General features: G+C 38.0%; 2 protein-coding genes and 1 long non-coding RNA gene across 5 annotated transcripts in view; 1 reads left to right on the forward strand and 2 right to left on the reverse strand.

Moving 5' to 3' along the window:
• The window catches only part of LOC100577912 (uncharacterized protein C15orf61 homolog), an 89785-nt gene that overhangs the window by 55041 nt on the left and 9346 nt on the right, over positions 1–25398 (forward strand). The gene's annotated exons all lie outside the window — the stretch shown is intronic.
• The window catches only part of LOC412795 (cadherin-99C), a 112448-nt gene that overhangs the window by 54574 nt on the left and 32476 nt on the right, over positions 1–25398 (reverse strand). The window lies entirely within an intron of this gene.
• LOC113219274 lies at positions 13002–18331 on the reverse strand. The gene is made up of 2 exons (XR_003306162.1): positions 17576–18331; positions 13002–17465 (listed from the first exon to the last, which is right to left on the reverse strand). It is a non-coding gene; the product is annotated as an uncharacterized LOC113219274 (long non-coding RNA).

The following is a 25398-nucleotide window of genomic DNA, read 5'->3' on the forward strand; positions in this document are numbered from 1 at the left end:
GTTTGATCATTTTTTAAGAGTTCGAGAAAGAAGCGAAATAACAAAAGCCATATAAAGCGGGTATAAAAGTGAATGCGAGTGGAAAAGGTCAACGTCGATCCGAAATGTCAAACGTTGGCACGGAAACTCGACAGAAATTCGACACGAGACGAGTATATAGATATATATCTATACGTACGTTCATGGAATCAATTCTTCTGTCTCTCGTGTCACTCTTCTGTGAACTCTTCGAGCGATTGAAAATATTTTTTATATTGCGAGATAATTATTTCAGACGAAATTTGAGGATCGCAGAGAAAGATATCGCTTTTCACTCTTTGTTTATTAAAAAGTTTAATTAAAAACTATTCATTGATTTCAATAGTTTAATTCGAAATATAAATTCAAATTCGATAATTTATTATTTATAAATAAATTTAAAAGAGGATTTAAAATAATTTTTTTCATTAATTGAAGAAATAGTTTTTCAAAAGATCAATTTCATTCGAGTCGGAATAAGTCGTAACGCTTGCTCCTCGAGGCTTCGAACAAGGAAGAGGGAGAGATCGGGGTGGGTTTAATAAATCGTAGGCCACGATGATCTTATCTCGTTGCCTCGATCGCGACTGCCGATTCCAGCCAGGTCAACCGCCTAACCGTATCATAATCAGCGATAAATAATCACCACCACCCCCTCTTCCTCCTGTAACGTATCCTTTATCCTCCATTTCCCCTCGAAGAATCTCTCGAATCACTTGCGCATCCTGCCTGCGAAATTTAAACAATAATCGTAGAGATCGAGGCGTGAATAATATTAACATTTGAATCAATTAAAACATTCCCTTTTCTGTTCGTCGTAAAAACATCTCTCTCTCCTTTTGAGATCCCTTTAAAAAGAAAAAAGAATAGATTCTAGGGAAGATCATTCTCTAACGTGAATCGGAAAAATTTCTCCGCGCAAGAGCACGAGGGGAATAACGTTACGTGGAAAGATGTGTTGGCGCGAAGAGAGAATAATGCCTCCCCTCCCCAACGCACACAGTTTATTAACTGGCAACTTCGTTTCAACGAATGGAGAAGCGGTGAGAGAAGCGGTGGCGATGGGCAGAGTGGAGGGGGTAGGTTAGATACGACGGTGGCGCGCAATAATGTATTCGCGGAGCGATAAGCGAAGGCTGGCTCCCTTGATTCACAGCCACCGCCTTCCACGCCAACCACCGACGACGCACGAGTTGCCACGACGTGCCAACGTCGGCCGAGTTTATCCTCGGCCGATCGTTCCTCGCAACGAATGTATTCGAAACGGAAGAAGAAGAAGAGAAGAAAGAGAAGGGGGGGGGGGAGGAGAAGAAGGAGGCTTCCGCGAGAGCGCGTCGTGGAGCAGGTGCAGCAACAGGCTCGCGTATGCGTATTACGCGCAGACTCGTCCGGTTATACGTACAGTTGGACAGGCCGTTACTACACACCGCTTTATGCGGTCGCGTTAATCGCATCTAACCTCGTTTGTTGTAAAACTTGGCCGCATTCGGTTTCAGCGATGACAATCGCGTAGCTCGCGTAATTGTTCCGTTATTACGAATAATAATCGAATAAAGTTACTTTTGATGTAGATAGAGTGATTGAAATGTGCTCGAATAATATTTCATTCGTAATTATAATAATAGAGCGTAACACGGTAGATTCATCGTATATAACGAATGGTTGATGCGAAATCGTATTTTTCTCGTCTTAAGAAGACGAATCTAACGCTGAAACTGAAAGATTCAATTCTATTATTTTTATTTTATATTATTTATTACTTTATTCTTAAGCGTTATAAGAATTCGCTGTATTACCGATCGAAAAGTAAACTTCTTAACAGGATATTTCAACGTATCATTCCATGGATCGTTTCGAGCGTTGCAACGTCACTCGTTTCATCGATGACGGAAAAAAATCGATAAATATCCAACTCGAACTCCGGCTGATTGCCGCGGAACGGTATATTATCGAAATAACCGTTCGTTCGTTGCAGAAGAACGCATCACGCGCATCCGAGAGGGAACGTAAGGTAAAAATTTCTCGCAATTAGAGTCGATTAGAGCAAGCTGAGAACATTAATTTCGCGGAGGAGAGGGGGAAAGGGAGTCTCTCGAGGAAAAAGCGGTGGAGAAACGATTTTAAATTTGAGTCCAACTCGACAAAGCGAGATCATTTTCTCTCTCTTTCTTCGTAATGAATCGTTATTGGTCGCTCCGCCACGGAATATTACGCAACTCGATTTATCAATGCTCGCTAAAATCGGGTCGAAACTTTCTCGAGCCGTTCCTCGCTACGAAGCTGGAATATCTGTGGCGGCAACCTCCGATAATTGGTCCGGTTATTCCCGTTCGCGAGAACGGTGATACTTGCGAAATAAATCATAAAGAAAAGAGGGCGAAAGGATCGGTTGGAAACGAAAGGGCTCTCGTATATTCGTATATTCGATCCTCGAATACTTTTTTCCCCCCTCTTCACTTTTTCCACATCGTTGCAACGTTGCAAATTGATTTAACGTTTTAAGAAAATTGGCTCGATCTCAGATGCGCTTAACGCGTCAACGTTTGTCAACGTTTCGATGAAAACGATCTGTGCCCTTAATTAACAAGCATTCTCCGTCCGTGAAAATTAACGAAAATATCGCGTTTTCGATCCAATAGACGTATCCAATTAAAACTCTTCACTTTTTTAAAATCAAATATGGTCGTTTCACGAAAAAGTATTTGCCTTCTTTATTTCCTATAAAAAAAATTAAATTATTATAAATACAGCCATTTGAATTTATCTTTCATTATTTATCGTGATAAAAATATGGACGTAAATCGAAAAAGGAAGCTGCCATCGATCTCGCCTCGCCTGATCTGATTTTTCATATCTCAAGCGTGGAAGGAAGGGCAACAACGTGAGGGCGCTACGTGTACAATACAACCACGTGAACTTGCCGGTTGGTTTACGGAGACCGACGAACTGAATCTGAATATGATTTATCGAGCTGACTGTGGCGGTCGGCCTCGTTGCATGCGGAGGGAGGGGAGGGGAGATGGTCCTGACGATGCATCCGCATGTTCGGCGTTGATCGCAATAATACCGTAACCGTACGTTTCTGCTTAGTCCACTGTCGTCGCATTACCATCTGCTTCCGCCATCGGGCCGACAAATTGCCGCAAACAGCTGTTGAATTTTTCTCTTTCCCCTTTTGAATTATCGAAACGACTTTGTTAGAACAAAGTGGAAGAAATACGTCTCGTGTCTCTAGATTTCTCTTTTTTTTTCTTCTTTCTTTCTTTCTCTCCATCGGATACGCTTCTTCTTTTGAAATACGTGTTGTTAACTTCAACAAAAGAGTTGAAGTTAATTTCTAAAATTAATTTTTAAAATGATAAAAAAATTCTTCCACGAAGAACTTTCTCGAGTCTTTCGATGGAAATTCCGTTCCATTAAATACATTCGAAAGACGATTTAATAAAAAAAAAAAAAAAGAAATAAATTTCAATCCTTTTTTAAAAAAATTCCAAAGAAAAAGAAACCAGCATCGATATCTCGCGGATTGGAAAGAAAAGGGATATATAGTTCGATGATTCGAGAATCTCGACCGGATATCGCTCGATCGCCGGCCGATCCGCGCGAATAAGCCGTGGACGAGGAGGATCGAGGATGGAGAGTGGGAAGAGTTGGAAAAAAAGGTAATTTCGAATTCTTCGTGGATTATCGGGGAAGAGACCGTGGCGGTGGACGTGATCTTACATGGTTCGCGGAGCGCGGCGGTCGAGGGCGGAGGAAGGAGGGGGAGGGGAGCGGATAACGGAATTGCACGGGTTCGTGGAGGAAGCCGATAATGGGCGAGACAAATAGTTTCGAGGCTGGAGCCCATGTGGAGCTCGGCTCTGCTATACCGACCGATACACGCGCCCCGTCGTCGACCGGAAGACGCGCGAGTTATGGCTCGTGACAAAAGTGAAATCACAGAGACGAATTTTTAATCGAAGCTTAAAGTTCAAGGATAAAATCGAATTCGATGAATATGTATATATATGTGTATAGGTTGAATAATTTAAAGCAAAGGTCAAGTTTGTTCGAAATTTTGTCTCGATCAATTAATTTTTTCCGATCGAATTCTTTATTGGATTTCAAATGTATAAATTGAATATATAGATTGAATAATTTAAAATAATGAACTTTATTTTATTTTATTTTAGTTTAATGAATTTTATTCGAAATTTTAATTTATTAATTTTTTGTAATCCGATAGATCAAATTAATTTTTTATAAATTTCGATAAAATCGAATATATAGGTTGAATAATTTGAAATAATGTTTAATAAAATTTTATTCGAATTATTTTATTTTAATTGATCAATTAATTAATTTTTCGTATTCCGATAGATCAAAATAATTCTTTATAAATTTCGATAAAGTCGAATATATAAGTTGAATAATTTGAAGCAAAGTTTGATCAAGTTTGTTCGAAATTTTGTTTCGATCAATTAATTTTTTCCGATTAAAATTATTTTTTATGGATACTTTATTGGATTTCGAATGTATATTTAAATCGAATATATAGATTGAATAATTTAAAATAATGAACTTTATTTTATTTTATTTTAGTTTAATGAATTTTATTCGAAATTTTAATTTAATTAATTTTTTGGTGTTGAATAATTTGAAATAATGTTTAATGAAATTTTATTCAAATTATTTTATTTTAATTAATTAATTTTTTGTATTCCGATAGATCAAAATAATTCTTTATAGATAAATATTCTTTATAAATTTCAATAAAGTCGAATATATAGGTTGAATAATTTGAAGCAAAGTTTGTTCGAAATTTTGTTTCGATCAATTAATTTTTTTCGATCGAATTCTTTATGGATACTTTATTGGATTTCGGATGTATATTTAAATCGAATATATAGATTGAATAATTTAAAATAATTTTATTTAATGAATTATTTATTTTATTCGAAATTTTAATTGATTATTTAATTTTTCGTATTCCGATAGATCAAAATAATTCTTTATAAAGACTTTTTTCGATAAAGTCAAATAAATTGAATAATTTAATTGTAGTATCGAAAGTAGTTTATAAACGTTTTAAAGTAAAATAAATTTTATTAATCAACTTTGTTCGAAACTTTGTTTTAATCAATTAATTTTTCATGTTCCGATAAATTAAAATAATTCTATATAAATACTTCGAATTAAATCGAATATATAGATTGAATAATTTAAAAGAAAGTTTAATCAATTTTGTTCGAAACTTTATTTCAACCAATTAGTTTTTCGTATTTCGATCTATCGAAATAATCCTTTATAGGTGTTATTAATAATCAATTCCAGGAATGAATTTCTTAGCTTTGTTTTCTTCCAATTTTTTAACCAATTCTAAGAGATACTCGAATTTCTTTATTTTTAATCATCAAAAGATCTTACCTTTAAAAATTTTCATTTCCTCAATTTTGATCTTCTGCACTCGAGGAAGAAGAAGAAGAAATAAAATCGTTGAAAAGATATTCAACTGTTAAAATTTTTATTGTCCAAGATCTTAAATCGATTTCGAAAAAATTCGTATAAATATTCGTAACAATATTTTCGAAACTGGCTCCCCTCGAACCTTATCTATTAATTGTCCAACTGAAATTCCTCTCTCTTTTTCTCTCTGTCTCTCTCACACTGTAACTCAATTTAACCGAGCTACGAGGACTCTTTCATCGTTGATTATTCGAGCTCTCCTGTGCGGATGACGAAAGAGAATGAAAGCAGAGATTGAAAGAAAATTCAAATAAATGAGAGAAGAGCGAGGCGATCGAATGGAAATTCATCCATCGTGAAGAATGCGAGCGACGAATGACAAGTTGCGGCAACGCAACAAAGCTTCCACCGTAACGGCATGGATAATCGAATCATGGCTGTCACGAGCCACGTGCGCAACGCCCCCCCGTGTCACGAAATAAAGTATCACTATTTTTTCCACCACCGGTCGATAACGTTTTACCATCTTGATCGCAAATTTAAATTTAAATCTACAACGCGTGGTTTAAGATTAATTTCGTCCAGTTCGAAATTAAACTAACTAACAAACTACACGATCTTCCCAAAGAAAAAAAGTAACCTAACTAGTTCCACGGTGGAACGAGCGCGTACACCGTGAACGATAAAAATTAACAACAGGCTCGACAGACTGACTCGATAATCTGCGCGCGCTAGGATGAAAATACGTTCGAGCTGCGCGTAATCGAGGACGTGCCTATTGTTACCAACCGAGTAAATGCAATTCCCCGAGAAGAAGAAATAGAAGTTCCCAGTCGCACGGTATCGTAATATACGAGCCTCTTTCCGCGTGGACAACTAAGGGAGAACAGACGATATCCTGTGAGTATTCTTTGTGGAAGAGAGAGAGAGAAAAAAAAGGGAGAGAGGGAAGAAGAGTCGTTCGAACGTGGAGAGTTAAGGGATTTACTCGTAGGTTAATTTCGAGCAGTGGAAGTCGGTTAATCGATGGAGAGCAGCGCTATTTAAGACGAAGTCGCTTGTCACGCTTCTAGTGGATCGAGTGTTTTTTTCTCCTCGAGTGGATTATTTATTGTTACGCATTGTGATAAGGATGAATAGTAATTTCCGTTACGGCGATGTTTTTTGTTTCCTGGCTATCGATTATCGAGGGAAGAGGACGATTTTCTTTTATCTTGTTTAAATAGTAGCAGGTAATGGCTCGAGCGTAACGGAACTTTTTAATGGAGATTGTGGTTGAAAAACGGTCTGCGCTAATGCGATCTTTTCCCCAAAAGATGGCGTGACACGAAGAATTTGTGTAGGATAGATGGATGAATAGGTTTGAATCTTGTACCAAAGTTATATTTAATACGATGTAAAGTGAAAGATTTAATTTTTCGAAGTGAAACCTGTCTATTAAATTTTGAATCGCAATGCATGCAGATGCATAATTCGAAAGATTAGTTTCCACGATTTGGAATTGTGCATTTTTCATTCGCTTTTTGTTTCTCCATTGTTCGTTTCGTTTCAATGAAACGCATTAAAAGTAATAACCTCGTTATCGTGCTATATCCGCTTATTAATTTTTTTCTTCGGAAAGAGGTTTATTGTTCCTGAATTTTTTTTCTCTTATTAAATTTGAAATCTTCTTTTCCATATTAGCGACACGGCGCAATTATTGTATACCGAATCTATATATCAACAAAAATACAGAATTATCTCGATGAGAATCTGAAAAAAAATTTTGCGTACGAAAATTTTACGTATATCGATCTTAATTTTATGATACGCGAAATTTTATATTCATTCAATATAAAGAACGTAACGATAATAATCGAGAAAATCCTCTTTATGCAAATTATCCTCGACGATCCTAATTAATAATAATAATAATAATAATTAGTATTCGCAAGATTCACTGTAATTTCCATATTCAACTAGTAATAATCGTGTTCTCAACTCGTTCGAAATACGAACGTCGCCTGTTTGCAATTATTATCCTGCCCTATTTTTCTTTTTCTTTTTCTTTTCTTTCTTTTTTTTCCATCAAAGCAAAGCGCGTACAATTAAGTAACTCCGCGAGGAGTTGAAAAAAAGAAAAGAAACTCGGTCATCAGTGGAGGCATAATAACACAATATTCAAGAGCGTGATGAAAGTAAAAGTACGAAGATCCGAATGAGGACAGCCGAGTTGCATCCTCTTGTGTCGTTTTCCACCGAGTCGAAACGTCAAACAAGACTATTACGTTTCGTCTTAAACCGTTGCTAAAATCTCGTGTTACGAAAATCGAGAAGCGCGATTACCATTACACAGGTCCAGACGGGTGTAGCGCGAGCAACCGCAAGCAAGCGGGGCAGGGGGTGGGGGGAGGCAGGAGGAGGGACTTTTTTTCAGGGCGAAACGATCGATATATCTTTTCACGTGTGAGTGCAATACACACGGACGCGATGTTTAACCGAATAAATGCTCGGTCATTTTCTCCGTTGTGTTTCAGCGTATATAAAGTTTCTTCTCCTTCGAGTTTCTTAACTCGATCCAATATCTTTCCTCGCCATCTTTTCTTCTCCGCGAATTTTATTAATTAATTTTAATTAATTTTAATCCTTCGAGTCACTCAATTTTCTTAATTGACGTCGCTTAAAAAGAGGTAATACGAGAGAAGAAGAACCGATAACGAAAATTAGAAAATTATATTTTTCGTCGAGAGAAGATTTCAAAAGTGATCTTCTATCTTTAAACAAAAAACGATTGAATTAAATTGAAGAATGGAAAAATTTTCATCGATTTTTCTGCTCGTCGGAAATACGAATACGACGTGTTCCAGTTACCTATAGCGCGTATGGTAAACACCTTTCACGTCCTCATAATCACCCTCTCATTGTTCTCGGCTCGGTCTCGGCGTGTTTGTCAAACTCGGGTGAAAAAACGAGTAAAAATTGAAAGCTCGGCTCTCTCTCGAGCTCGGAAATTAATAAGCAAAGGATCGAAGGAACGAACGACTTGGAAACAACGGCTCCTCGTTAACGTCTAAATATTCACACCGCGCTCGTTGTACTCGAAACTCGAACGCGTCGTAGATAATCATCTGTTTGGAGAAGGGGGAGGGGGGGAAATCTAATGGTTGTGTCTAGAGACGCGCACAAACGATCCGCAGTTCCGGAGTCAATGGACGAGTCAATGCACGAATTACTTCGATAATTTATCGCTCGAAACGTAATTAATAATTCTAACAAACAATCGAGATTATATGAGAAGATCGATTATTACGATTCAACTTAGTTCAATGTTAATTCTAATCTTTTTCTTAACTCATTATATTCGATCCAATATTTATATTCAATAAATTTCGATATAGATGAAATCTTTATTCAATTCTTCTTTCGTCCATAAATACTTGAGCGCGCAACAATTAATAAAATTCTAATTCTTTCATTAATTCGATGAATTTGTAGGATATGGACGAATCATTGGCAAGATGAAAAAATAAACATAATACTTTCTAACCAATCGTGGAAAAAATTTAATAATCGAAGTTACTTTCGCAAAGTTACTTCGATAATTTATCGCTCGAAACGTAATAATAATTGGAAATAATCGCGATGACAAGATTATACGAGAAGATCGGCTATAAATGTCATTCGATAAAGTAACTTTATTCGAAATTTTTTAACTTTCTCAACGGGTTAATAACCGACTCTGCAACGAATGTGTCCTTTCTCGCGTGGTAAAATTCAAAAGTCAAAAGTCATCGGAATCGAACGAATTTACGAACAGGATTCAAAATTTCATTAACTTCGAAAGAAAATTATTTATCATCTTTTTCTCGACCCAGCGATATCCTTCCTTTCATCTTGTTCGAACAATTATTTTTTTCAACTTACCGACGCAACTTACAACGAATACTCGATGCTCGATCGATCGAGCAGGAGGTGTGCGCCGCGTACACACACTTACTGGCGACGTTCGAGCGCCATAGGCGTAGGGGCTGGCAGGGGCCTCGTTAGTCGCAGCGATGCACGAGGTTAGAGAGTCAGTGGGGCAGCCGTACGCCCACGTTTGCTCTGAACGGAGTCGCCGAACGCGATCCGTAACCGCCGGAATCCCTTTTCGCAACGGCGGGCGTGGCGTGAACCTTGAATATTTAGCCGCCGGCCGAACTCCGCGTTCGCGTCGCGAAAATCTTTTCCTTGAAAAACGGTGTTCAACGGCCCGTATTGCTCCTCCCTCGTCTATGCATGTCTCGACCGTCGTTCCTCTCTTAACAACGCTCTTCTCGAGGCTTTCAAGACACGGAACAAAGGCTCTTCTCTCGAGTTGTATCGAGAAGAGAATGTTGTGTATCCAAGTAGGAAGCGACATTTCGACGATCGTGTTAGGATTTTTCTGAAAAATGTGCGCGTATATGTAACCGTTATGATTATTATTTGTGTTTTAGTACAAGAGAATTCTGTTCCATTATATTTTATTTTTCCAACGATTTCTTGGAATACGAGTCGATTTGTTTGAAACATTTGCATCATAGATACACGGTGTCACGATGTCTGTCGACGCAGATTCCGAGAGATTTTTGATGCTAGTTTCCTCTCGCGGGACCTACGTGAAATCCACATGGGATACTTTCGCTGCATACCGAACGTTGATTGGAACGCAGGGAAAACAGCTTGCCATGCGCCAACATACATTCGACCAATAGGAATTCGCTACTTTGTCGGCCCGTAAACCTGAATCGTGAGCAAAATCAATCGGAATAAATCGATTTAAACTTTCGTTTAATAAACTTGTCGATATTTTATCCACGATATTTTTACTTCGATTTTTATCGCGGATTTTGTTTACGTTTACGAAATAATGATATCTATATAGAATTCATTCCTAAGTGTATTTCAGCAAGCAACAACTCTTCGTACAGTCCATAGTTTCGCTATCGACGTATCGATTTAAAAATCATTTAAAAAAACTCTGCAAACTATTTGTGCTATTTTCGTAATCCAATGTTTTGCTTAGAAATCTAATTCTTCTCTCGGATAGAAATCTAAACTCTCGTTGCACTCGCACGTTCCACAATTTTGATCTACAATTCGAACACACTCTCTTTCTCTCTCTGCTTTGCTCTTTCCATCCTATTCCCTTTCTTGTTTGGACTCGCGTCCCGGTCACGGCGTCCTCATAGTAAATAAACACTTGGTCAAATAAACGCTTGACGAAAAATCATTTGACAGGTATAAGTGATGAGATCGCAAAGGAAAAACTAATTTTTTTGTAAAATGTAACATTAATTCGTGTCTTGACAAGAGACAAAAATTGTTCTTTTGATTTATATTATATTTTATATATTGATAATATGTACTTTCAATTTTTATTTTATTATTAATTAAACGCGATGTTAATTTTTTTTATATGTATCTAGTTACATTTTTATTTATGAAATAATAAATCACGATAAAAAATAATATTGTCTTCGAAAAACTGAATCCATTCATATAAGCTTAAAAAAAATAATAATTTTGTCTAGTTCCGCTCTTTCAGATACATAATTTAGACTATATTGATATAATATGTACTTTCAATTTTTATTTTATTATTAATTGAACGCGATGTTAATTTTTTTTATATGTATCTAATTACATTTTTATTTATGAAATAATAAATCACGATAAAAAATAATATTGTCTTCGAAAAACTGAATCCATTCATATAAGCTTAAAAAAAATAATAATTTTGTCCAGTTCCGCTCTTTCAGATACATAATTTAGACTATATTGATATAATATGTACTTTCAATTTTTATTTTATTATTAATTGAACGTGATGTTAATTTTTTTTATATGTATCTAATTACATTTTTATTTATGAAATAATAAATCACGATAAAAAATAATATTGTCTTCGAAAAATTGAATCCATTCATATAAGCTCAAAAAAAAAATAATAATTTTGTCCAGTTCCGCTCTATCTTTCAGATACATAATTTAGACTTCGTCAGATCAACAGGTTCCTTACGTACCTTCATCTCTTTATTAAGAAACTTTATTAAGTATATAAAATCGCTTTACCTCGACCGAAAGACTCGTCATCCTCGAAAAGGATTAATGATTCCCCCTGAAACCGTGAAAAAGCATAGCGCGCGTTAGAAAAATTTGTATATCGGATTAAAATTGCATCGATACGTCGGAAAAAATCGAGATCGGCAAAGTACGCTTTAACAGATAAGACGGATGATACCGGAGGCGAGTAAGGCAACTTCCGGTTACAAAGCCGTGACACGTGGAGAGCGTGCGCGAGAGTCTCTCTTTCTTTCTCTCCGCTATCAGCGCGGTTGCACCTGCGCGAATCGAGCAACGTCGATCGGCGGCCACGGTTCACTCGCCCATTTACCATTCCACTGCCGATCTCTCGATCCATCGTTTGGAAGGCCAAGGGCGGTGGAGAAAGAGCACGCGGAAGACGCGTCCCCGTCCCTGGAATTCTCGTAATTTACGCTTCGATCGTAACTTCGACCCTTTTCTCGCGCTCACGGCTATCGATAAATCAACACCGATCCGACATCGATCGCCTTTAAGGATCTCCTCCCCGCCTTATGAATCGCCACGCTGATAAGCAGGCAGCAGGTATTTAAAAAAGGAGACGGCCGAGACTCTTACTGTTACTGTGCGCCGTTTTTTCCCTCCCCACCTTTCTAGAATTGATTTCTATCCCTCTAGCGGGAAGAGTGCGAGATAGGGAGCGATTTATGCGCCACCACCAAGTCCTCCGCCAAATGGCGATGTATATATATTTCGCGTCATTTATGCGAAGTTTGTCTCGTAAATAAGTGAAACGAGGCGCGCGTTCGATTTGTTTAAGTATCGTGTGATGTTATGTTCTCTCTCATCTATCTTTTTCGAGATTATTAGGACGCGAACGCGTTCGAGAGTAAATGTTGGCGCAAAGATGGGGAGTCGAATTGAAGGTTAGAATAATTTCGCGCTCGGCAAGTTGGAAACTTTGATAAGACCCGAAAGTATAAAGCATCTTTTATGTGTGTTTATGTTCTATTTTTACGTTTCTCTTTCTTTTCGAGATTGCTGCTGGTGTTGATTTGGACAAAGGAAAGCGATGGCAAACCGATTCCGTGAAATTTCTCTCTTTTTAAAAGTGAAGGCGGAAAAATAGTATCCACTCTTTCGTCCTCGCGATATATAAAATCGAAAATCGAAAGGATAGATTGTAGGCGAAATTGGACGAGCAAAGAGGTGGAATGGAACGAGGAGGCAAAGATTTCGAGCGAGAGAAGAGTCTCTCTGTTCGAAGATGCGTGCAAAAGTGGATACTTTTGAAAAGAGCGTAGAAAAAGAATCGTAAAGTCGCTCGGTTTTAATGATATTTCCGCGGTGAGTTCGATATTCGTTCGTTCACATGAGATTCGTTCCAATTGCGTGGAAACCTACTCAAACATTTTCTCCTTTGGACATTTTGATCCTCTTTCGAGCGAATCTCAACAAGATTTTCGTGTGATAAAATTTTCTCAATTCGCTTTTTTTTTTTTTTCATGAACATCGAGTATCGCTGCGTGATCGAAAGGAGGCAAGGTCGAAAGAGAGAGGAGGCGACAACCCTGTGGAAAATTTACATGCAAATGCGAATTAACTTTATTTTTAAATATTCGATACCTTGAAATCGATTATGCATCTACAATTATGTACCATTCACTTTTATTATTATTATTATTATTATTATTATTATTCGTTGCTATCCAAAAACTCGTTCACCTTTTTGCCAGAAATCCACTTGCTCGGGATCCATTTTTTTTTTAAATGCCAACTCCATTCCCTCTCTCTCGAGTTTCATTTCCATTCTCATGATAGAAGATAAATCTTGTGAAAAAAAAAAAAAATGTCGCTTCTCTCATCCGAATTTCTTCCAAAATTTTAATTCGATAATTAACAATCTTCGAACAAAATCGGTGAAACTAGTTATAGATAAGTAGTAAAAAAAAAAATTTAGACAATTAAAAATTTCGCTTTTATCCATCTCGAAAGATTCGTTCTCTTCGCTCCCTTCGAGCTTTCTTCGAGAAGGAAGCGCCGCTCGCCATCCTTTATAGGTATCCCTTAATAGGTATAAAAGCGTACTTTACTGCCTTGCGTATATATATACATACACACACACATACACGGGATACCTGTAATTTTGATATTTCATTTACAACGCCGTTCACGAATCACCGTTTATAGAAATGTTTCCTATAGAACACGCATAACCTCCATTCCACACGTGTACGCGTTCCCGTATGAATTCTCTCTCGAAATTGCTTGAGAAATCGAGGAAGAAAAGTTGGATATTTTTAAGAATATATCCTCCCTATATACTATAGTCGATGCTTTTCCAATCCCCCCTCCACCATTCTCCCTGTAGATAAACACCTAAACTTTGTGTGTCCGCCTGGCGGCGAAGTGCGAAAGCGGTGGCAGTTCAACGAGAGATCGAGGCGAGAGCCGAGAACGGTAAAACGCATAAACGTAGATTCTAAAATACAATGCAAACACGAAGTGGCTAGCCTTGAATAGGGGGGAGGGGGAAGAGGAGGGGTAGCGTGTATTTTTTAGAGAAGTTCTCGCTATATAAAGGGGTCGGTGAACTGTCATCACAGGAGGAAGCGATCCTCGATTCTCCATCGTTCGCGCACGATACGTATTATATTCTCTTCGATTAATACGAATCTCTAGAATTTCTAGTTTAACGAGTCGTTTCTCGTTTTCGTATAATTCCCGTGTGGCGACACTTGCAAGCTCCTCGGGACGAGGGACAAATAAATACGCGCACGCGCACACGCACACCCATGTTCTATAAAATGTTAATGCATTTAGAGGCGAGCGGTCTGAAACGTTGCAACGTCGCGTTCGTGCGAAAACTGTTGGCCATGTTGTTGGCTCGAAGTTGTTAACGGAAAAACCGATACTGGGATTGTACGATAACAATATTTTTATGGTGTCTCGAGCATGATGAATCGTTATTCAGCTTTTTTTTCTTTCCTTTTTTTTTTCTCTCTCTCTTTCGTTCGAGTAAAGAGAATCCATCAATCTTCCGATGAAAGTGAATGAAAAATCGCGATTCGCTATCCTTGTTTCACGATCCCTCGGCAATTCCAATATCATTGACGAGTTGAGGCGTCTTTATTAATAAATAATTATATAATATTATGTAATATATATAATAAATAATTAATAAATAATATTTCGGAAGTAGCCGCATTTCTTTTTTTCTTTCGCAATCGTCCGAAAGCAGAGTTGGGCATTTCTGAAAAAGTAAAATGGTTAAAAATCTCGAATAAAATTATTTATTACAATCGATCCGTTTTCTCATCTTCAGCATTATTTTCAATTGTTATTAACGATAAATTATCGAAATAACTTTGTGAAAGTAATTTTTCGACTATTAAATTTTCCCCACGACTAGAAAATAATATGTTTATTTTTTTATAACGATTCGTCCCAATAAATTATCGGATAAGGATCGAATTAAAGAAGAAAAAAATTTCATTTAATTATCGACCAAATTGAATGCAAATATTTGTACGCAATTAAATAAACGATCCTTCCGTATCGAAATTCTAAATTTATACAAATATAGCGAGTCAAGGAAAGGATTAGAATTTTATTAATTTTCGACCAAATTGAATCGTCATGCGTACAAGTATTTGCAATTAATTAAATAATAAATCTATCCGTATCGAAATTCTAAATTTATTGGATATATGAATATAGTGTGTTAAGGAAAGGATTAGAATTTTATTAATTTTCGACCAAATCGTTATGTATATAAATATTCATAGATGCAAAGATTGAAACTAGTTAGAAACAGAGTTGGGCATCTCGAATGAAGTTACTTATTAAAATAACATTTATTCTAATAACTATTATAACCGATCCGCTTCTCATGTCAATAATCTCGTTACAATTACTTCCAATTATCATTTCGAACGATAAATAATCGAAATAACTTTATTCGCAACTTGGACTAATTTTTTGTCACCGTCCGAAACAGCCAAGACGAGCTCTGAAACGAAGCCACAATTTTTGAGAAAAAAAAAAAAAAACGATGATGCTCCGCGGTTGCACACGATCGAGCAGAAGAATTTGCATCGAATGCAATAACTTATCAAACAGTTGAGAAACGCGTGCAACCGTTCGATGTATCTTGATTAATAACACAGGAAGCTACTACACAACTCTAAGAATACCCCTGTTCCCATGCCGGAGGGAACGCGATAAATTATGGCTTACCATGCGGAACGAGTACGGTTCCATATGGTTGGAAAGAATCCTTTTCGACAGCCGACCGATTCCGATCATTCGGGATGGCCGAGTTACGAGCCGGGATACCAAACGCCGATTGTTATCTCGAACATCGAGGATATATTCCCCGCGAACAGTAGAGGAGAGGAGAAGAAAAGAAAGAGGGGGAGGAGAAAGAAAGTATGGAAGAATGAAAATATCGATCGACTCGCGATAACGAGTCGATATAGCTTTAACCAGGGCAAAAATCTCAAATGGTTGACAACTCCATTTCGAAAAATCGTGCGCGAACGAACAGAGTCCCCCGTTATTTTATTTCCATCACTTTACGGTTAACTTTCGATAAATCGATCGATCCTTGGATATCTAGATCTAGATATTACGTTTGCGCCGCAATAGGCGTGGAAAGAATGCTTGGATCGCGGTCCAATTTCGCCTCTGCTTCTTAAACAGGCCTCCGAAGAGATAGGGGGATCAGTGGTTCGTTCCGCGTTCGTTTGATTTATCGACGGGATCATTAACGACGAGAGGAGGTTAGGTTAAGGCACGTGGTATGTATATGATATATATGTATATATATATATGTTCGAAGAGAGGGAAGACGCCACCGACCGCTCATCTCTTTTTTTTTTCCTCAGCCAACATTTAATAAACTCGCGATTAATGGTGGCTGCTTAATAACGGTAATATAAAGTACCGAAGCGCGTTACCCCGTGAAAAATTCGACAGTCATAATGATCGACCGCGTGGACAGATCAGCGAAGCGAAAAATGCGTGGCGCTGGTTGTATTTTCCCTAGAAGAGACCGATAATTATAAAGAGATCAAGTAAAAAACCATATATTAAAAATTAATGTTTCTATCTTATTTCTTTTTTCTTGAGAATTTTTTTTAATTTTTTAATCAACTTGCGAGCTCTTTTTGAAATTTCCTTTTTTTTTTTCTCGATATTTTTCCTTCGGTTTTACATTGGAATTCGACAGGCGCGCCTTTCTCAAGCCAGATAAAGATACTATCGAGTATCTTTGAAATTTCTGGCATCGAGAATTCGAAATTTCGTTTTAACGCCAGGAAATTTCTTCGAATATTCGTCCACAGTTTATTCGAAACGTTTCGTTTCTATCCCCCTTGCCGATGCGGGACGTCACGGTCCATAAACCTTGGCGAAACGTTGGCGCGTTATCCACGCGATACAACCTGGGTCCCTCTGTTCAGCCACCTCTCTGGAACAACATCGACGTAGACCAGTATCCCCAGCAACGACGATACGGAATAAATATAGAGGATGATCGCGGCATAACAATTTCACGATCACGAGAGAGTCAACGAGAGGGTGCTCTTTTCCCTCGATCGAATTCCTTGCCTTTATCGACCGATTTCGATATTTCGATCGGAATGGACACTCGGTAGGTATCAATGGAGAACTAGTTTTTCCATTCCATTTTTGTTTTTCTCTTTACACTTCGCGAAAAAACATCGTGATCGCGTGCCTTGCGAACGAACGCGTAGCTAGATGACGTACGAAACATATTACCGACTGTCTGTATTTGCACGTGGGCGTTGTCGGTGCATGTTTCTCTTAAGAGAACGATCCGTATCCCGTGGCATCGTATTCGCCGCGTATCGTCAAATCGAAAGAACTTTCCATCGAATAATTTTTTTCCTCAGAGAAGAAAAATTCTCACGAATGCTTCTCGAACCTTTCTAAAATTTGCAATGAATAACAGTGAATAATTCGCAAGTAGCTCGAGAAACAAAATTATTCCATAGTTGGTTAATTAAGAACGTTTCTTTGCAGGTTAGGAATGACTTACGACTCTTCCTGGTCAAATTCGCTTATAAATCACGATAAATTATCACATCGTTGCACTCTCCCTTATTTTTCTTTCTTTCTTTCGGAACATTCGCGCACATTTCACAATGGACGACACGCGGAGGGGAAAAAAAACTTTCGTCTAACCTCGTTCGTCCGCGGTAATCCTCGCGATGAATAGAGGGTAGCCATGTTCGAGCAGCGTGTTACGGCGTGTTTCTATGAGCGCGACCGTAGGCGGAAAGAGGATTCGCCTTACGTGGGCGTTGTTGGATATCGGTTCAAAGATCGGGCGAAGATCGTTCCATTCCAACATTGACAGATTATTTTATGGGAGGAGGAATAGGGTAATCGTATCGATAAATATTCCGAGAGAATGTGTGTATATACACCGGTTGTATATAAATTGTAGCTTGGTTTTCGAGATGCCGCGGTTTCGATTCAATTGCGCCCGATGTAATTATTCTTCTCTCGGTGTCTGTCCGTCTGTCGATAACCTCGTAGCTGTAACTTTTCTCGTCGTAAATCGTCGTGTATCGCCGATGATAATTGATCGATCTTTCCCGATCGGAGGAAAATACGATCGTCACGCGTAATATATAGAATGACGCTTATTCGCCTATTCTTCGGAGAACAATCGATCGAACGTTGACGTGTATCGATTTACACGTGTTTATACGTGTTTGTTCATCGAGGCATATATATATATATATATATATATCTTTCGTAGGTAAAGTAGATTTAATTAAGATATCCGCGTACGAATATCAAAGTTATTGTATTATATTTTATTTTCAGATACAAGTGTTCATCGGTGGAAAGAAAGTGGAAGGAAACGTCTATTTTACACACGTATTTTTATTTTCAGTCTGATATTTGTCACGCGTAGTAATCCGATTGTGACAGAGAGGAGCAATAAAACGACGATCCATAACCTAGTATAAACTCGAATGTATCAGCGTAGGTGTAGAATTCAGAATGTTCCAATTCTTAAATATTTTAGATTATTTTTTTTTTCGAATTATATTATTTATTTTAAATTAATTAAATATAATATAATAAATTTATCAATAAATTATATCTAAATTAATTAAATATTTAAATTATCTTTATAAATCTTAAATAATTAAATAAAATTTAATTTTTTAATTTTAATCGATTATAAACTATTAATATATATATTTTTTTATATTATTCTATATTCTATTTTTTAATTATTGTTTATAGAATTAGAATTTGAGGAAATTATAATATTAATTTCGAGGTATTTTAGAATGGAATGGATTACGATTAATTTATTTTAACTGAATTTATTATAAAAATCAGGAATAATAACTATTATTTTAAATCATATAGATGATTCACGTTTATTAATAATAACAAGCAATAATAGCATCGACACGAATCTCATTAAAATATAATAATTAAATGTTCACAAATGAAAATAATTTAATTACGTTTTTGAATATTCGAATTATAGCTCTTCTACTACACTATAGCGTATACTGTCAAACGTCTACTTAATTAACAGTAATATTATCATTCAGAAAAATTTCTGTTTTCTAAATTAAATTTTATTAATTACACTCTGTTAAAACATTATCCTACAGAAGAGAGAATTTTTTCTCTTAATCCTAGAGAGAGAGAGAACCAAAGAAAATGAACGAAGATTAATCCCAAGATTCAATCCCCTCCCCCCCCCAAAAAAAAACAGGAACGAAGAATACCTGATCGAAAAACCGATTCAATAACCCGATTCCAAAGAGATCGAAGCGTGAAGAAATATTCGGACAAAGCCTTCCAAATATTCCAAATCCCTTATTTCTCGTTCGAGAAAAAATAAACTTCTCATTCTTCGTTATTCGCCTATTGTTACTTTTGCACGAAATTTACATCCCCTCTCGATCGATCAACTCCTTTTCGATCGATCGAGTGCCAACCATCTCTCCCAACAATTAGTAAGATTCGAGACGGGGATTCTGTTTCGGTTAGTTGGCAATCGCTACCGCCGTTGGTCACGACTTCCGCGTTTTCACCAGCCCGACTCGTGTTCGCCGAACCGAGCTCGTTTCGCGATTCGTTCGAGTCTCGGCCAACATCGATCTTCCTTGTAATCGTGGACAAGCGGGTGTATAACGGTGCTCGTGGTGGCATCATAAAAAATAACACAGTAGCGGGAAGAGGGGCGCGCTCGAAATCGGTGAGTCGGTAAAATCGCTCCTCTCTCTCTCTCTCTCTCTCTCTCTCTCTCTCTCTCTCTCTCTCTCTCTCTCTCCTCTCTCTCTCTCTCTCTCTCTCTCTCTCTCTCTCTCTCTCTCTCTCTCTCTCTCTCTCTCTCTCTCTCTCTCTCTCTCTCTCTCTCTTACACACACACACACACACACACACACACACACACACACACACACACACACACCACACACACACACACACACACACACACACACACACACACACACACACACACACACACACACACACACACACACACACACACACACACACACACACACACACACACACTAAATGTTGGGTTCGCACGACGGACGATTTCAAGGCTGTTCGATAATTCGGAGGAAATCCTAAAATCGCCCCCCCCCCCTCTATCTATTTATCTATCTATCTCTATCTCTATCTCTATCTCTATCTCTATCTCTCTTTCTCTTTCTCTTTCTCTATCTCTTTCTCTTTCTTTTTTTCTCTATCTCTATCTCTGCGAGAGCGATTAAATGATCGATTTATAATTCTCGCATGGCGTTGCATAGAACATACGTTTCGAGATACATAGCTTACCGTAAATTTGTTACGGATATTTAAAGTTCGTTGAAATGACACGATTTTATTTGTAGTTTTATTATTGAACAATAGTCGCCGGCGATAATTACTTCATGTTGCGAACACATCAAATGTTTTGTAAAACAAACGATTCATACAAATCGGTGCATTTTATTTATTGCTTCAAAACAAAATTTCGATTCGTGAGGGATGAATATAACGGCTAATAATGATTTGATCACGAATAAATAAGTGATCGTGAGGAGAATACGGAAAAGATTAAGACGAAGTTAAGTTTATTTATTTATTTATTTTCTCGGGAGGAAAAATACGATGGTATTTGCGAACGTTAATTCATCGATGAAAAGAATTTCTTTTCTCTCTCCGGCAACCCTTTTTTGTCCTTGTTTCGTTCGCTTCGAAGCGTCTTTTGTAAAGAGGTTAACAAAAAAGTTGAATGCAATTAAAAAAATGCTAAGCGAAACGTTTCATTGAAAGTGGCAATTAAAAAAAAAAAAAAAAAACAACGAAGAGTTGAAGGAAAGAATAAATTAAATTAAAGGAAAAGAAAATAAACCGAGATACAAATTAATTTGTTAAAAAAAGTATTTTTCTAATTGTATAAAAAGAGGAGGCGGAAAAGTTAATATTCCAAGTTAACATCCTTTCTTTGGCAAAAGTACTCAACTTTTCGATATCGATCGAGTTAGCTATTTACCAGGCACTATGAAAGATATTTTATGGAAATATGCGCGAATATATTCGAAAGGGAACGATCTGGAAAATAAAAAAAAAAAAAAAGGCTGAAGAGCTTATTCCACCTTGCACAGTTTCGTTGATGAGAAATTATTTCGGATTCGGTTATATTTATACAAAGAGTGCGAGTCGATCGTATCCGCCATCTTTCGAACGGTTATTCTTTGATATAGGAAAATACTTAGTTACTCGTGTCGACCGTGTATTCCAATCTCCTCTTGGAAATTAAGTTGCAAAATTTCAATTTTTTTTAACGTCGTTGTCGTTGTGACAACCGTGGATCTCGTTTGAAATAAAAGCTTCCTGACGTACCTAAATACGCGTGTACACAACAACTCGTTGATAGGTACTATCGATTCAAGGCGCGTAGCTTATGTTATGAAAACCGGATTCGAACGATCCACGACCACGGGTCCGCTAATGAGAAGTAGCCTTTGCATCGTTGCCTTTCTGCCTTCCATCTCTCTAGGGTATATATATCCGAGAGAGATAACAAAAAAAAAAGGAATATATTCGTTCGTAATAACCAGTACGAGAAACATTTCGAAGTAAAACGAATTACCCTTGACGAAAAGGATACACAAGTTATTACACCGAATAAACAGATTTATATATCGTGATTCTCTTTTTTTTTATCTCTCGAATTGAATCGATTTTAAATTTATACAAATTTTTCAAATATGTATCAATGGCTTCCAGAGATTTCCAAAAAAGCCGATTTCTATTTGCGAAATTCTCGCCACCGAAAGTAGTCCGAGATTGCGAAGCGATCAAGAAGAACGTTTCAATCGGCGTGAAATGAACGGTCAATCGTCGTCGTGTGATTGGAATCGAGCGGTAAAGCCGGTGCCAAATCGGTGACAGCCGACCGATTAATTACGAACCATCTTTCCCATCTTTCCCATTCTCGAAAGCCCCGAGAACCTATTTCAAAGACACGAGAGCCGCAAAAAAAGAATTATTCTCGACACATTTGACACGGTTGCACGTCGATCGAAAATAACCGTCGCGAACGAATTACGAAACTCTGCTGCTATTCGTTGATCTTCTCAATCCCACCTAGAAAAAGAGAGAAAATACCAGTTACTCTGTCCGAATATCGTAAGAGAGACGAAAAGAAAAAGTACACGCGGTACGCGTGCAACCGAGCCACGACACGCGGCAAGAAGGGAAGGGATCTTCCTCTCCACGCCACGACCCACCTTTCCATTTTCTTTAAAGACACCGTTGCGCGCTCTTCTCTCTCACCGTACGGCGGAGAAGCAAACCAGTTCTAAGCGTATGCACGCGATACCCGTCTACCGACGCGAGCCACTCGAGTGCCATCTTACTGCCACAACCGAACCGAGATCCCCCCACCCCTTTTTCTTCTGTTGCCCGAGAAACGTTAAGCCGTCGTATTTTTGCGCTTCCAATACTACGAACCGCGAATCCCTACGACCGGTTCGCGTGTTATATACAAGGCGAGGCGCTTCGAATCTTCCTCTTCCAGAATTGCCCGTTTTGGTTAACGTTTCGAACAATGTTCGATCTAACTTTTATTCAAAATAAACCTCGAACAACGTGTATTTGTTCCGTTATAGTCGACGCTTCGGACGATAAATTATCGAGGTAAGCTTGAGCTCCTGAGAAACGAGGCTTCAGATTGAATTTTTTTCGCTGCTTTTGAGACGAACAATGGATGAAGTATTTTTCTTGTTTTTCATTACGATGTGAAAGAAAGTGAAAAAAGTGAACATGAAACATCATATTCATCGTGTTAATTGTAAATCCATCACGATTCTGCGTTTATTTAGAAAAATCAAAATTTCTGTATAAACTGTTCTCTAAAATTGTTCGTTTCACTTTTTTATTTGTCATTATTCCTTGCAACGAAAAATAAAATGTGGCTACCCCACACGTTTATACTCTTCTACGTAGACAATATTGGATCGTACGATCAACAATTTTTTTTCATCGTGAAAATTCCATCCCAGGGGGATAAAGTTTTTATTCGACCCTCAAAGTTTTACTGTTTTTTCAATATAACTTTATCTCGGAATATTTTTCCTTTTTTTCCTTTTTCCACAGCTCGGATTAAAGCTCGTTGATTAAGTTCACAGAGGATTGCGTTTGCGTGCATCTCGCAGAGATTACAGGTTGGCGGTCCCCGGCACAAGTGAACGGGGCAACAATATTGCGGTCTCATTACGGCGACGAAGAGTTTCAACACGGGTTAAATGTAAACCATGAAACCAGGTCGCTCGCGTAATTTCGTGAGAATCAACGGTAGAAATTTTATTCCATCAAGATTTTTCAATCTCGATCGTTCGAAATCAACGCGAAGAATTTTATGCTTAATTCGTAAGATCTTCCTTCTTCGTTCTCGAGAAATCAATAGTTGCTCCTTTGTTTGTACTTTATTATCTCGAGATCGCACGAATCGCACCTGCGTGCGCTTTTACTGTTATAATATCCATGTTATGCCCGAGGTATCGTAAATTTTTCAGCGAACCCGGCTGGGGATGCGTTCGCGGAGATAATTCGTTGCAAAGTTATTCCTGGGAGGAGGGAGAGAATATATACGCGACGGTGTATATATTCTCGAATGCCATTTCTTCCTTTTATATCTCTCTCACGATTTCCAAGATTTTTCGAAACGATCAAACGCCGTTCCATTCGTATTAAGAATATAATGCGAGCCACGTCGATAACCGATTTCTAAACTTTCTAAGCGTCGAAGAAAAAAAAAAAAAAAAATCACGACGTTAATTTCTCTTTCGATCCCCTTGGCACCGGATGGAAAAATTCTTTACTCGTGACGAGAGAAAAAGTTGCTTGTACCGTTGTTCGATTCGGTGTTGAAAAGAAGAAGGAAAAGTAGAGAGGTTAAATTGAGAATAAAAGATTGATCGAATTAATTCTCCCTTTGATTCGGAAATATAATTTAATAATATATAATAATCGGATTAAAATTGGTCGAGAAAAGAAATAAAAAAAAAAAAATAAAAGAAATTTCTCCGTTCAACGAAGAAGAGATCCTCCTTTTTAGTAGCCTTTAATGCTTTTCGAACGAGTCCTTTCATCGCGGCGATAAAGGAATTTAAAGAAACGTTGAACGACAAAGGAGCACCGATCGATTGAAGATCGACGCACAAAGGGAAAGTGATTCAATTGTTAACCGGCCAACCACGAAACCGCATCGCCACGGTGTTGTTTCTTCGATGTTACCGTCCTTTCTCGATTCCTCTTTGAATCGAGTTGCGCGAGTTTTCGACGATCGCGAAACCTTTGGTTGCGGGTATCGATTTTTGAAACGAAACGAACGCGAAATTGCGAAAACGTACGGGCGATATTAAAACTTATACGCGATTGCCAGCAACGGGCCGATCCTAACACGACCGTTATTTCGCCTCGTCTGGAATGCGTATTACCTCGAAAAATTCTCCTACGGGAATTTCGATTTTTATCGAAACTGACCGAGGAAAATCGATCCTTAAAAATCTAGCTTTCCTCCTATCTATCATTATTATCCAATCGAACGTGGAATTATTACGATGACCAATCATTCGTCCCATCAGAGATGAATCAATAAACAATCCATTGGATTTTGCCCACGCACGATCCTCGGTGTATACCTGAAACAGGACGCAGCGTTTCGTTCGAGCCTATTACGCTCGTATTACGCCGAGATAAGGGATTCTCTTTTCTTCCTACATTCTCCTTCCCTGATGTATGTGCGTTTCGCTGACGCATGCGCCCAAGTGGTATAGTCCAATACTCAGTGAAAAGAACACGGCTGGAACTCGATGATTGGAAAGGATTTTTATTAGACGATGGAGTGTAACTGGCTCCTCCTCCTTCTGTGTACATAACGGGAAAAAAAATAGAGAGGGATCGTTGTAAACGTTTTTAGATCCTCGAATCTATCGAACGAAATCGAGTTTGATAATTAAGAGTTTGTCCGTTTGTCGCGCGATCGCGATTCTCGGTCGGTAAAAATCGTATCGTTTCGCGCAGCATTTCGTTCATTATAGACGATATTCCGCGGTTGGAACGGAATGTTAGCTCGCCGAGAGCTCACCTTTCTCGGTCGTTATCCCCTCGCTCGCTCGCAGAGAGAGAGAGAGAGAGGAGCACGCGCACCTTTTAATCCCTTCCAATAGACGGCCGTGTATACCGTAAAACGCAGCGCGACTAGACACAGAGGGATAATTAGTCGACCGTGCTCGAAGCATCTGCACGTGCGAATGCCGGTTAAACACTGACGGGAAACCGAGGACGGTTGGAATCCCGCGTCGTAAAATTCCGTAC

This window comes from Apis mellifera, linkage group LG15, assembly GCF_003254395.2.
Source record: "Apis mellifera strain DH4 linkage group LG15, Amel_HAv3.1, whole genome shotgun sequence".
NCBI classification, from domain to species: domain Eukaryota; kingdom Metazoa; phylum Arthropoda; class Insecta; order Hymenoptera; family Apidae; genus Apis; species Apis mellifera.